This window comes from Rattus norvegicus, chromosome 2 (genome assembly GCF_021556685.1).
Source record: "Rattus norvegicus strain SHRSP/BbbUtx chromosome 2, alternate assembly SHRSP_T2T, whole genome shotgun sequence".
In the NCBI taxonomy this organism is placed as follows: Eukaryota; Metazoa; Chordata; class Mammalia; order Rodentia; family Muridae; genus Rattus; species Rattus norvegicus.
In genome coordinates, this window is record NC_141535.1 from 219,945,001 (window position 1) to 219,960,392 (window position 15,392).

The following is a 15,392-nucleotide window of genomic DNA, read 5'->3' on the forward strand; positions in this document are numbered from 1 at the left end:
CTGTGCAATGCTACAGCTTGGGGGACTTGGTTCTAAAGACATTTTGGGGAAAGGTTATTTTTTTTTTTTAAAAAATGAACGCGAACTCTAAATTAACTATAACTAAATAGCGTGACGTGCCCTGAAACTCTAGCTCTCCTCATGGGAAATTTTCGTCCTCCAAAGAGGCAGACTGATACAAACCAACCCAAACCTGTACACACGGGCCTATGTTTGGGAGCACAACCATGTTGAAAGCATTAATTCCAGCTTTAGTTATTGCTTTGAAACAAATAGTGTTTGTCCAGTAATTCCTCAGGTGTCTTTCTCCCCTGAGTATTTCTAAAGGCAAATGGTCACCACCCCTGACATACCCACTGGAGACAATACAGACGCTGGCAAGGAAGGCCACCGAAGGCTCACTTTCGATGTGGGTGGTCCAGCACAACCTTTGTCCTGTGGCTGAGCTCTAGACTTCCCGTAGCCCGCAGTATCTAAACATCTTCATTTCTAGGTCAAGATACGAACTCTTAGGAACAACAGCAGATCACTGGGTGGTTCCCATTAGAACAATGCAGGGAATTTTCATCATAGTCTTCAGTTAAGACTGTGCTATTAACGTATATAAAAAAATTAGAAGTTAGGGATGGCAATAGGGCTCAGAGGGTAACGGTATTTAGGATGGAGCCTGAGTCCAGGGACCTACCTGGTAGAAGAAAAGAACAGAATCCTGCAAACCTCCCCTGAGCTCTACCAGGGCACTCTAGCCCCTATTTTTAGTTTCATGAAACGGGGTTTCATATTTAGCCTTGAACTACGGAGGTGGCTGCAGCTGGTCTTAAATTCCCGAAGCCCCTGCTTGTGCCTCACATAGGCTAGGATTTCAGGCATGTACCACCAAACGGAGCTCAAAACAAACAAAAAGATTAAATTTCTTCATGCTTACTTAAAAAAAAAATCTTCGGGCTTGGGCTCGGTCCTTAAGAGCTCCTGTTACTTTCACAGAGGGCCTGGGTTTGGTTCCCAGCACCTACATAAGGTTCACAGTCATCTATAACTCCAGCCTCAGAGGATCTGATGCCCCCTTCTGATCTCTAAAGGGACCAGGCACAGATAGCACACCTTATACGTGTAGGCAAAACCACTCAATACATTAAAAATAAACTAAATAAATATAAAAAGAAATTTTAAAAAAACCTCGATTCTTCACTTTGTTTTTCTGTCTTTATCCTTTTCCCCATATAATTCCAATATTTTCTTAGTTGTTCCACAACTCAAACTTCATGTTTACTCTTATTTTTAAATAATTCATTTTCTTTTATAATTTTTTTTTATATAAGGCTTTTCTCTGTGTAGTCCAGGCTGTCTCAGAACTTACTTTGTAGAACAGGCTGGACTTGAGCTCAGAAATCCTCCTCCCTTTGTCTGCTGAGTGCTGAGATTAAAGGAATAAATTTATTTCTAATTAATTGTTATCTTATAACAAATATATTGAAAGCTGTCACAAGCTTCTGCTAGGCCTAATAGACGAAAGGAAGATAATAATTACTTCTTAGCTTAATTTATTTTAAAACAGAGTCTCACTGTGTAACCCAGGCTGGTCTTGAACTCTCAGTTCTCCTGTCTGCACCTCCTGAGTGCTGGAATTACTAGCGTGTAGCAGGACACTTGGCAGAGGGAGGGTTTTATAGAGGGCATTCCATTTAATTATGAGAACAGGTTATGAGACAGGCATACTCATTTTGCAGATGAGGAGTTCGAGGTGGCAAAAGATGAACTGATTTACTCGAGATAATCCATGTAGGAACTAGTAAAGTTTAATTTAACTCTCTGGTTGTTGCACTCCATAGGGTTTCCTCTTAACCACACACAATCCTCCACTACTACCCACCACCCCAAACCAAGAGGTAAGTCTTAGTTCGTTCCATTCCATAACGCACTAAGGACCTTTTTGTAAGGCAGACGTGCTGACTGCTGTACATGCCATGGTGTAACCTGAGTCCTGAGATGCCTGAAATAGACAAGAGAAACTGTACAGTCAGGTGACTGAAACTCAGATACAACATGGTACATAATACCACAGACTTTCAAGGGAGGGAAAAGCAAAAGCAAAACCAACCAACCAACCAACCAATGAAACAAACAAAAAACAGTGCTTTCAGTGGAAAAGACTGCTTTCGAGTCCTTCTGATTTTTCCACTGAGAGTCCAGTAGGATTTTAACAAACAATGGAGGGGGAAAACTTGGAGAAGAGGGAGAAAAATGCGAAAGAGCAGCTCGATGGTGTGTGGGAGGAATTCGGTGAACCAGAAATAATATGGTGTGGGGAGGACGTGGAAGATGAACTTGGAAAGCGAAATTGTGGCTAAACCGTGGCAGGCACTGAAATCTAAACTCCATCGGCAGTTCATCACGGAACTGCCGAGGAGTTGGGGTTGAGGTCCCTGGACGGCGTGTGAGCATTGGTTGTGTGTGTTAATGTGGTGAGGGTATGTGACTGCATCACCTGCTGGGAGAGGTAAGCTCGGTAATTTAAACTGGGCTCACGTGGAAAAGAGAAAATGGAACTAAAAGAAGTCTTGGGGAAGCCGGCCTCGAGAGGTGGCACACGGGGGGCTTCAGCTTCCTTAGCTCATGTGAGCGACTGGGTAGATGGTGAGGTCATTAGCAGAGACGATTCACTTGAAGTTGGGTGCTCAAGAGAGAGAATCCTGCACGGAAAACACGATGGGAAGAAATAGCTTTGGAATTCCAACTTCTCGAAGCCCAAATTTTCCAGGTTAAGAAGCCACCATTGATATGTCCACCCAGGAGCTATCAAATGTAAACTGGCAGATACTTTGCATATCTTTTTTTATTTATTTCTCAACCACGTCAGAAAAATCTACACCTTTTTATAGTCGAACATGAACCAAGGTGTGAACAACAAACGTTTTCTAAATTCTCTTACATTGTCTAACATGCTTCCTATTGTAACTGCTGATTGTTGTAACACACACACACACACACACACACACACACACACATACACAGAGGGGGTGAGAGGTTTCCGTGTCCGTGGCTTACTCATGTGTGTGAGGTAGTATTTGTGCAAGTACACGTGAGGGCAGAGGTGAATGTTTTCTGTCTTCCTCAATTGTGTTTGTCTCACTTCAGAGTTCCATAATATATGTGTGGAATGTGCCTTAATCTCCTCCCCCTTCACCGATCCTGTCATATTGTCTCCTCCCATCAAGACCTTGTCACAGGAACTCCTTTTCTACTTTGAAGCCATTTGTGGGGGAGGTGGCGGGTGGGGGCACTTCATTTAATTAGGGCGTTCTGCATGAGTGAGGATAGGATTTATTGACTTCATCAAGGGCAGCTTGCCAGTGGTTACGCCACTGAGGACTATGACTCCCTCCTCCTATAGCACCCATCCACCCTGTCAGTGAATGTGGACACTGGGTCAACTAAACTGACCACTGGTCACCCATAATCTAGCCATTCGTCATCTCTCTCACTCTCCCAGTACTGGGTCTACATATCTTGCCATTTTGTGGGCTGGAGATTTGAACTCAGGACCTCATACTTGTGCAGTGAGTATTTACCCACCGAGCCATCTCTCAAGATATTTTATTTAAAGTATTTATTATTTTTTATGTGTACTTATTTATGTGTACCTGCATGAGTTTATGTATTTCGTGTTTATGATCCATAGAGACATAGGCATAGGAGCCGATGATGATGATGATGATGATGATGATGATAATGATGATGATGATCCACAGCCATAATGATTCAGGAAACAGAATCGGAGTGCAACAATGAGCAGTAAGTGCTCTTTTTCTTTTTCTTTTTCTTTTCTTTTTTTTTTTATTAACTTGAGTATTTCTTATTTACATTTCGAGTGTTATTCCCTTTCCCGGTTTCCCGGCAAACATCCCCCTAATCCCTCCCCCTCCCCTTCTTTATGGGTGTTCCCCTCCCCATCCTCCCCCCATTGCCACCCTCCCCACAACAATCTAGTTCACTGGGGGTTCAGTCTTGGCAGGACCTAGGGCTTCCCCTTCCACTGGTGCTCTTACTAAGATATTCATTGCTACCTATGAGGTTGGAGCCCAGGGTCAGTCCATGTATAGTCTTTAGGTAGTGGCTTAGTCCCTGGAAGCTCTGGTTGCTTGGCATTGATGTTCATATGGGATCTCGAGCCTCTTCAAGCTCTTCCAGTCCTTTCTCTGAATCCTTCAAAGGGGGTCCTGTTCTCAGTTCAGTGGTTTGCTGCTGGCATTCGCCTCTGTATTTGCTGTATTCTGGCTGTGTGCAGTAAGTGCTCTTAACCATAAAGTCACCTCTCCAGCCCCAGCATCAGGCTTTAGATCTCCAGATTAGAACACTGGCTTTGGGTAGGGAGTGTCCTTAGTGATAGGAGAAATTGCGTACTAAGAGACTAAAGAATGGGGGCTGGAGAGATAGCTCAGTGTTTAAGAGCACTGACTGCTCTTCCAAAAGACTAGAGTTCAATTCCCAGCATCAACATGGCAGCTCATAACTGTCTGTAACTCCAAAATCTGAACCTCTCACAGACATATGCAGACACAACACCAATGCATGCACAAAAAAGGAGATTTATAATCTATTAATATTTTATTAACCCTTTGAGCACTTACAAAAGCATTTGTTGCACAGTAGCTATGGCTTCCTGGTGGAACACTTGCCTGGCCTATGTAGGGTCCCAGGTCCAATCCCCACAGTAGCGGGGAAAAGTTAAGGTCTGTGAAATCTGTCATATGGAGAAATCCATTGGGAAACAACTAAGAATAACAATAAAAACACTTCATCTGCCCCTAAGTTTACTGAGCAAAGAATAATGAATTTATCCTACCTTATAATTTTGCCAGAGACTAGTACTTGGTGTCTACTGATTCAATCACATGCTATGTTTTCCAAATTAGAAATCTAAACTCGTAATTTTCAAAACTCACTTCTCAAGGGTTTCATCAGTCTAGCACAGTCTTTCAAAAACACTCAGAGTTCCTAAAGAAGTTAGAGCTGTGTCATACATGACACACTATAATGTAGGTTCACTCCTGTAAATGTTTTCTGACTTCGACACATGTACTGTGGCAAGTATGTATCAGTGTCCACACGCATATACCCACCCCTACACACACGCACACACACACACACACACACTAAAAAGCAAGTAAATAATAGATAAATAAATAAATTGCATTACTTACCAAACTAATCAACCATCCAAAGTTCAAAAATGTTGTTTACATAGTAGAAATACAATTCAAAAACTATGACTAGGCTGGAATGTAAAACTGAATTTGATCAGAATTTAGTGATTGACAGCTGAAGAAGGTGTCAGTGGTCGAGCACCAGCCTTTCATGCATGAAGCCTTGGATTCAATTCACAGAGTTATACAAAGTAAAAATAATTAATTAATAAATACAGGTAAGTTTAAACAGTAAAAATAAGTACTTAAAGAGGCAAAGCTAATGAACAGTTGTGAGCTGCCATGTGGTTGCTGGGAATTGAACCTGAGTCCTCTGGAAGAGCAACAAGTGCTCTTAACTGTTGAGCCAAGTCTAGACCCCTGCTCTCCATTCCTGAGTTTTTTTTTCTTTTTCCTTTTTTTCGGAGCTGGGGACTTGTGCTTGCTAGGCAAGTGCTCTACCGCTGAGCTAAATCCCCAACCCCCATTCCTGAGTTTTTAAATCAGGTGTGTGTAAAAATCTAGTGTAAAGATACTTAATTTTACCACTGAGTTCCAAGAGTGGATTTAGGAAATGCTGTGGGAAATGTAACTACAAATTAAATAGTAAACAGACTGGGAAAATAATCAAAGCATATGTAATAAACAGTTATAATTGATAAAAATGATATAAACAAAGGAAACAGCTTACATATCATATTCAAGAAGAAATGTAGTAAACAGTATTTAGCTTCCAAAAAAAGAGGTAAAGCTAGATTAATAGAAGCCCCTAAAGAATAAATTATCAGTGATTTTACTGAACTTGGCCACTAACTTCCATGATTGCACCAATAATTCCCAGCTCCTATGATTGACCTTCTTTTGTAGCTTTCTCTCACAATGATTAGGAGTTTACTGCATAGCTAGAAGACACAGAGTGTGGCACAGACTTGTATTTTAGGGCAGAGCACATGTTTAGTATGCACAAGTTCCTCAGTTTAATTCCCAACATGTTAGCTGAAAAGGTGATAGTGAAGAAATTATGAAGGGTCAGTGTCACTGCCTAGGTTAAGGCATGTGGGACACACACCTTTGCTTAGCTTTCCTTTGAATAGCTCTCTGACAATAGGGCAGGAAGTAGCTACCATCCTGTGAGGTCACTCTGATAGCCATATGAAGAAGTGTGTAGGATTTAGGAACCGAGGCTGCCTGACAAGAGCCAGCAGGAACTTACCAGGTGTGATGGCTAGTCTCAGTTGTCAACTTGACTATATCTGGAATTAACTACAGTCCACAACTTATAAAGATCTTGTGAAAAGGTAAAGAAAGGCTTTGGCCCAGGTGTGGTGCATGATTTTAGTCCCAGCACTCAGCAAAGTGTCCTCATGGCTGCCTTCAGATCAAGATGTAGAACTCTTGGCTCCTCCAGCACCAAGTCTGCCTGGAAACTGCCATTCTTCCCACTGTGAGGATAATAGACAAACCTCTGAAACTGTAAGGGAGGCTCAATTAAATGGTTTCCCTATGAGAATTTTCCTTAGTCATGGTGTCTCTTCACAGCAAAGAAAACCCTAAGGCAACAGCTGTGTGGAGAAACGTATGGGAAGGGGACACATGCACCACAGTCACTTTTTAGATAGTTAAAATGGCAGCCAATGTCAATCCAACTTCATAAAAGACCGTGCAGTGGAACCACTTCAATAAACTCTCCCCCAATTCCCACCTCAAAGAAACTGAGACAGCAACTTTTTATTATCTGGAAGAGTTTGGTAATTTGCTATATATTAACAATTAATTAGTATATCTGGAAGTGGGTCACACCTGGTAAGTCTGGCAAACCATAAGGTGCAGGGAGAGGTACTGGAAATAACCAGTTGAAGAAACTGAGATTGAATGGAATACTAATCAAACTTGAAAACCCCCTGAGTTGATCGAATGGCCATCGAAGAACTACCCATGAAGGAATACCCAGGGTGACTACAGATAACAGCTGAAGAACTCTGTTGCCTGCAGTATTGTGGAGCTGGAAACTGTATCCAAGAGGACAGATGTTTTATCCTAGTGCCACGGAGCGTGCTGTGCTCTTAGAGCTCTGATGGCTGAACCAGGTGGACTGAGAATTGCCAGTCTGAGCAATACAATGGAACCCTGTCTCAAAACATCGAACTGAGTGGCATGACAAGAATGAAACAAAGGCAAACCGAGCAAAAGCAAGACTGGGAGAGTAGCTCAGTGGTAGAGGGCTTGCCTTCTCCCCCCCATATACACAAAGTCCTGGGTTCTGGTCCCAAACTGCAAAAGAAAAAGGAAAATGGGGGTGGGTAGGTTAGTAACAGATTTCCAATTAAAGTCTTGAAGGGTTTTCTGTTTGTTTGTTTGGTTTTGGTTTTTGTTTATTTGGTTTTGGTTTACTTTGCAGTTCATAGTGAAATGTAAGAAGAAAACAAATAGATGGAAGAATTGTCAAACCAACAGAACCCAAGAATTGTTGACTTTCAAAATTGCCAGACTTTCCAAAATGGAACACAGTGCCAAGACAAAGAAGGGGCTTCTAGACCAAGCCCAGTGCAGGACTGCCAGAGAATCCCGACCCGAAAATGAAGCTGAGGATGAGACTATGTATGATACTCTCGTAAGAAAAAAGAGCTCAGGTCATGCCTCAGAGACGGGGAGTCAGATGTTGGGGACTTCACTAGTATAGTGATTTCTGCAGGAACCCTAAGCAGAGAAGATTTTGTATCTCTCTCTCTCTCTCTCTCTTTCTCTCTCTCTCTCTATCTCTATCTCTATCTCTCTATCTCTCTCTCTATCTCTCTCTCTCTGTGTGTGTGTGTGTGTGTGTGTGTGTGTGTGTGTGTGAGAGAGAGAGAGAGAGAGAGAGAGAGAGAGAGAGAGAGAGAGAATGGAATCGGCTAAAATGCACAATATACCGTCATATTTCTATGAGGACACAATTGTCAGGGATGCTGATAGGTTTTGTGGAAAGGAACAGAGATGAGACAAGAAGGAGACCTTGTGGACTGACAAACTTCTCTAGGCAGGAACCAGACTTAGAAAAACAAGTGGCATGTCATGGAAAAGAAGTTCCCTCCAAAGTGGAAGCAGAGGTAATCATTTCCTGGAACCAGGAGTGAGCATGCTCAGAGAACTTCTTCTTTGCTCAGCCCGATTCCAGAACTTCTGTGGTTCCTGGATTGCCCAGTATTGTGCAGTGGTTACTACAATCTGCCCCACTGTTGGGTTATACACTTGGAGGAGGTGTCTTATCTGTAGTTCTCAGGTCTTCAGATCAAGAAGCCCCACCGACAAAGCTTCATCTACATTTAGACCTGGTGGGCATACAAGATTCTAACTAGACTTTAGGAAGCTATTGGTGGTGGAATGAGGCATTTGGGAGCCTTGGGAAGATAGAAGATATTTCACACATGGGAGTGGCGTGGGCGTGGCAGGGGTGATGTTGGAGATATGGGATTAACTCTCATGTTAGTGAGTAAGATGACTGCTGAATATTTCTCTCTTCTTATGTTCCTAAATAGTCTTCTCCCACAGTAGGTAAAACTGACCTGTACCACCCATCGTATAGAAAACAGAAAGTGTAGTGTGTGGCTTTCAGTGCTAGTACAAAAAAAGATAGTGTGGTTTCTTCATTTTCCTCCACTGGGTCACCTACTCTGAGGCAAGCCAGCTGCCACACAGGCCTCGAAGACCCTCAACCAGTCCTGAGAAATCTATGTGGTAAGGAGCTAATCTGGAGTGAATGTGAGTGATCTGTCTTAGAGGACAGCCTCCAGCCTCACACCAGCTCTCGGACCATCATGCTGCAGCAGAGGGCTTTAACTGTGACTTCAAGAGAGACACTGATCCAGCGTCACTCAGCTAAGCTGGGTCCAAATTCCTAAGCCACAGAAACCATGTAAGGTAATAAATGTTTGTTGGCATTTCTAGCTACTAGGCGTTGGGGTGGTTTGATACGCAGCAATAGGTAACTAAGACAATGGATTTTTGCACTCTCAGTAGTATGACCTAATTGCTCAAAGATGTTAAACATGCTTTGGTTGGATCAGATGAAGACTTTCTTCATCGATATCATCATCGATATCATCGATGGTGACAGTACACTTCTAGACCTACACGTATGAGATGCTGTGAATAGAGAGAGCTCGCTGTCAAGCACACAGTCAGTAGGGGAAGCAGCTGGTATTCTGGGTGTGGTGTAGCTGAGTTATATCATAGCTGGGAGGCTAGGTGTAATAATGGCCTCGTGTGTAACATGTGAAATGCTCGAGACAACTGCTCCTGTTTGTCCTTGAGTAGGTGTAAGAGTGGCGTGACTATCTGTACACGTTTACACCATCAGCTCAAGGTGGATGCAGTAGATGCTGTTCGTTGAAAAGCAGAATATTCCTGGACAGATCACGCCAAGCCAGCACAGTTCTCACTTTGGGAGGTCTTTATTGAAAGAGGGGAAGAAGCAAGGAAGAGAAAAGAGAGCTATGGGTTAGGGTCTGTGTCTTTCATCCCCGCCTGGATGTAGGTCACGCAGGTGATGAGGCACTCAAGCGATGCAGATGGTGCAGGTAACGCACAGGTATCTCATGTGCAGGAGTTGTGCGACAGTTGCCATGGCCACAGACGCAGGGGTGACGTCATCGCTGGATTCAGAGGCTGGCTATGAACAGCTTCTGGTGCTAACATATTTCCTGTGAATTCGGTGCCCATTGAACAAAAGGCTGAAAGTGATAAAGGGGTGGATTCCATATATCAACCAGATATATTGAATCATTTTTGATACTTTAGATTTTCTAGCAAAATAATGGCTTCCTCACTGAAAGAGTTACAACATAGGCTGAGTTACCACCTGCAAATATGTATGCAGAAAAAAAAAATCCCCAACTGGAATGTTGTACAAACTTCAAAAAAACTGCCACAAAGTTGCCTTCCACTCTGGACCGTTTGTTTAGTGAACCACAACAACCAGATTTACAGGACCTTCTCACAGAAGTTCTAAAACTTAGGTGACACCGAGGACTTTCCTCAGATAACTGCTCTTCTACATTAGTGCCTCCCGAATACACGAACACTTAGACACGCAGCAAAGGACGCTCTCCTCGCCCAGTTTTATAGACAGGGTAAAAGCCTGAAAAGGTCTCATCACTAGAATCGCCCAACTTTCTGAAGCTGAGACCTGTGTTAATCTTTGTCACCACGTTAAAGCAAAACCCCGTGGTGTAGAGCAACTTGTACGATGTAAGATTAACTAGCATATTGCAAAGTGCAAAGACGGTAGACATAGGCCACTTGCCTCACAGACGCCGGCTTACTTTCCACTGTGGAGGCCTGCGCAGAGGCTCTTTCGTGTGCCCAACATGGACGTGAGAGGCTGTCGATCATTTTGCCAATGTCTCCTAAGAATTAATGACACAGTTGGGAAAAGTAATGAACGCTCTTCCTTCTCAAGGTAACGGTCACAGTTCCGGGAGCTGATATTCTATAGTTCATTTTTAGCAAAGAAAAAAAGGATAAACTAATATTCTCATTTTAAGAACAAACTAGAAATTATTGTAAAATGGTGTTTATAATCATAAGAACAATGATTTATCTGCAGTATTTTGTTGGATTTTGCTTGGTGTGATATTCCTTTAACGAGAAATATGGAAAGGAAGTCATAAGGTTTGTTTATTTTGTTTTTATTTTTTAAGGTTCATCTATTATGTATACAATATTCTGTCTGCATGCATGACTACACAGGCAAGGGAGGGCACCAGATCTCTTTACAGACGGCTCTGAGCCACCGTGCGGTTGCTGGGATTTGAACTCAGGACCTCTGGAAGAGCCGCCAGTGCTCTTAACCGCTGAGCCATCTCTCCAGCCCCCTTTTTTGGTTTTTGGTTTTGTTTGTTTTGTTTTGTTTTTGGCTAATTGTCTCTGAAGTTAAGAATTTTTTTGCCGTCTATATGGTGAGGTTAATTCTGATGAAAATGCATAAATGTTCTAAAAACCTTGATTTGTTCTGTATTAAGATGAAGACGAAGAGTCAGATTATTGTGAAATGCTTTCAAAGTTTCATATTTAAATGTTACTGAGATGGCAGCCTCCTTTGTCTAGGAAATATGTATATATGTATGTGTATATATGTATATATGTTTATGAATATATGTATGTATGTTTATGTATATATGTGTGTATATATATGTATATGTGTATATAGACATATATATTTCAAATCTGGTCTAAAATGAGAATTATGAAGTAGCTTTTTTCTTTTGACATATATATATATGACATATATATAATGGGATATCTATATATATCATTCTTAATTGCTGTCTTGGGAATAATCTTATGTTCAAAATCCTCAGGGTGTTTTCTTCTTTCTTTTCCTGAAGAATGTACATCCCCACAGTTTGGAATATCATTTCAGAGACTTTGCTATAGTGTTAAATTTCATAAAAGTCTGTGCTCTGCTCGGTACACAGAACTACAGGACTGTACAGTATTTCCCAAGTAATGAGAAAAGCAGATGTGCTGGTGGCAAAGAGTTCTGTTGGTAGTAATCCTGTCCTTCAGTCAGAAAAGCTAGATCAAAGCCAATGTCACCATAGCACAAGTATTCAGACTGGTTTCTTACCGCCCTTAATCCAGTGTGTGTGTGTGTGTGTGTGTGTGTGTGTGTGTGTGTGTGTACGTATGCGTCTGTGTTTGTGCATGCATGTGTGCGTGTGTGCGCGTGCTTATTTAAAAGTTTTAAAAGTGCCACTCCCTTCAACAGGAGACTTGAAAAGGGACCTAAAAACATTGCTTGTTTTTCCACTTTAACATTAAAACTGAAAAATAATTTTACTTTGACAGAATCAGTAAACTATGAGTCTGCGGAGGGAGCACTTAGATCCTAGTAGTTCTCTGGATTGGGCAGATATTCACTACATATGTTTTGGATGAATTACTTCAAAAATAAAACTAAATTTTTAGGCTAGACGTGGTGAGTCATACCTTTAACTTGAGCACTTGAGAGGCAGAAGCAGGCTGATTTCTGAGTTCCAGGGCAGCCTAGGCTATAGAGTGAGTACCAGGACAGTCAGGGCTATACAGAGAAACCTTGTCTAGAAAAGTTAAAGGAACGAATAAGTAAAACTAATTTTTTTTGAAGATCAAGCATCATTTATGAAATTTGGTTCCACGACAGGTCATATTTTATTTCACGGGGCAAAATCTATATCCTGACGGATTAACGGTAAATAAGCAGGCACAGCTGTAACAAGTCCATTTACCAAGCCCGTATTAACTTTTGCTTAAAAATACTTTTCTAGGTCAAATCCAGGGTAATGAAGCCCGTCGAACCATGCACGAGTCAAATGAATTGCTGAGCTTGAAGTCGAGAGCAGCCAAGGACGGCTGCAATATGCGGCAGAGACCGATTGGTCTGAGCACGGGCGGCTTCTGGTGCTTCTTCAAGTGCATCTGACTTTGTTCCTTTTGATATCAGATACCTGGAAACGAGCACGATCATCGATCATCGTGGGGCTTTTCCTCGCTTAGAAGACCCACCAGTTTCAATTGACAACAATGTCTTGTCTAAAAGTACGGAGTAGGAGTGACCAGTCAATCACAATGGGCATGGAGGAGCCACGAGTCAATCACAGTGGGCATGGAGGGTAGCCAGTAGATTCACCTGCGCCTGAGCTGTTTTCCACTTCCTCACTCCTCAAAGGGACAAAGAAAACCTCTGAGGAATTTCAGGAATCACCGCATATCTGCCCTGAGCTCTCCCTCACTAATCCTACATATTTGTATTCTCCAACTATCTTCAGTGTCTAGTAGGTCTATCTTAGGGTTAATAGGCATAAGAGCCGACACCAATTTACTGAAAAGAATTGCTGCCTCCCGTGCCCTGCCAGTGCTCCTTCCCTTGCTGGCACTTCTGTGCTGAGTCATTTAATAAGTTATATAAATGATGAGTGTGATTATGTTGATGATAGTGGTCTGGCCTGCTTTTGCAATATTAAGTTTTAATGTCTTCGGTGCTTGAATATAGAAAAGTTTCTCAGTGATTGATTATTGCTGCTTGCTGGCTATTTCGGAACATTACTTTTAAAAGCCCCGTGTTGACAAAATAATTTATTACGAAAACTCTTGAGATTACTTTTTTGAAACTCAATCAGGACCATGTGATTTTGAGAGCTATGTTCAGTGGACATTTGTGAACTGAAGAGAGTAAGGATTAAAGCAATTGTCTTAATATTTAAAGTGTTCCTGTCCGAAAGCCAGAAAGGCTGTGTAGCCAATAGCCACGGTAAAAAAAAAATACTTAAAATTCTCTGGAGTTTTATTTTCATTTCTATTACAATACCTGAGCAATGTGGCTTCTATGAAGGGAAGAAAAGTATTTAGCCCTCAACTGTAGATTTGAAAACAATTTGTTTTAAATCAATGAAAAGTTTACATGGAAAATCTATCCATTTATATAAGTGGTGAAACATGATGATGATGAAGAAGAAGAAGGAGGAGGAGGAGGAGGAGGAGGAGGAGGAGGAGGAGGAGGAGAAGGAGAAGGAGAAGAAGAAAAGAAGAAGAAGAAGAAGAAGAAGAAGAAGAAGAAGAAGAAGAAGAAGAAGAAGAAGAAGAAGAAGAAGAGGAGGAGGAGGAGGAGGAGGAGGAGGAGGAGGAGGAGGAGGAGAAGGAGAAGAAAAGAAGAAGAAGAAGAAGAAGAAGAAGAAGAAGAAGAAGAAGAAGAAGAAGAAGAAGAAGAAGAAGAAGAAGAAGAAGGAGAAAAAAGAAAGTAAATCAATCATGAGACTTTCCTTCAAAGCAGGGCCTTATTTTTCTGTGAAGTTGAATTACGTAAGTAATTATCCCTGAGTTCTACCATTCTGAATGAGCAGCAAAGCCCTTTTCTAACAGTAAGTTCAGTTAATGCAGCAGATGGCCCAGCGCTCCCTATCCCTGATGTTTCCTCACGTCAATAATAGGAGAGTAATTCTGCCACATATACGTTGTTGTAACTTCGAGGTACTCAGCCAATGTGAATTCGTTGTTGCAGCACTCCTACGGACGAGGAAGAAAAATGTTAATAAACAAAATATAATAAAAAATAAAATCGAGATTGATTTATTTGAAAGCACCTGTGTAAGACACAGCGAAATTAAATTGCATGTTTAAATTAATGAAAGAAATTACATAAAGAAAGGTAGCACAGGCTTTTGTTCACTCTCCCCAGAACAAAAGAGTTTGTTAGGAGAAGACTTTCAGTGGGATAGGAGTAGGGTGGAGGAGGGCCATGGAGGATTAACAAAATAACCAAAGTTCATTCTGTAAGTATGAAAAGTCGTCCCCCAAAAAGTAGAAATTGAAATCATCAGAATAATTAATAATAATATTAATAAATTAATAATAAGTAATAACAAATAATAGAAGCATAGAAGTAATCAGGAAACGTCCCTGAGGGTCGACTTTCAAACAGATATTTTCTCAGTCCATGTGTCTGCCTTTCTCCTCCCTGCACTTCAAAACATGGCTTCTCACTAATTCTAAAACTGAAACTGACGGTATAAATAAACCGCTCTTTCTCATCCCTTAACATGGGCTGCATGTGAGATTCCTCAGGAAGCTTGAGGGTCATAGCCTCCAGCGACATTTATTTTCATAAAGGGCAATAGCAGGGAACTGGAGCCACCTTAGGAGACAGCAAGGTGTCTCACCTCCCCTGGTCTACCCTGGCCAGGCTGCATCCTTAGGGAAGGCGTGCGCAGTCCTCCCTCCCTGCAGTGGCCCAGGTCACCCCTGAGTCGCTCTTCCGGGGCCATTTCATCTTTGCAGGACGCCTTTCCCGGCTTCCCCCTGTGTGGTGTGGGCCCAGGGAGAAGGATGCAAAGGAACCCGGAAGAGGAAAGGGTCCCTTGGGAGCCTTGGTGGGCGTGCGACCAGAAGGATCAATCTCTGCTGAGGGCTACTCTGCTCAGTGAGGAGACAGTAAACCTTTGCCCCTCCTCCCGGAGTTCCTCTACAATAATTTCAAGGAGACAAGAAGACCCTGGAGGAGAGGGCTTCGTGTTAAAGGGAGTCAAGCCCTTCTTGTCTTCATGTAGTCTTTGTTCTTTAAAGTAAAGTACTTGTTCACCGCACCCACCACGCTTCAGCTCAGAGACCACAGGGTCCACTCCCATCTGCAACGCATTGGAAGCTTTGGCGCTATGCGCACAAATCCAAACAGAAGTAAGCACTAAGGACAGTCGA

The 15,392-nt window shown here is 42.1% G+C and overlaps 1 long non-coding RNA gene across 1 annotated transcript in view; it reads left to right on the forward strand.

The window, feature by feature from the left end:
* LOC147996537 (uncharacterized) overlaps positions 1-13,660 on the forward strand; it is a 29,970-nt gene extending 16,310 nt beyond the window's left edge. The window contains exons 3-5 of the long non-coding RNA XR_015672555.1: positions 3,680-3,792; positions 7,582-9,080; positions 12,470-13,660. This is a non-coding gene — a long non-coding RNA (uncharacterized LOC147996537). The remainder of the gene's footprint in view (positions 1-3,679; positions 3,793-7,581; positions 9,081-12,469) is intronic.
* The last annotated feature ends 1,732 nt before the right edge of the window (positions 13,661-15,392 follow it).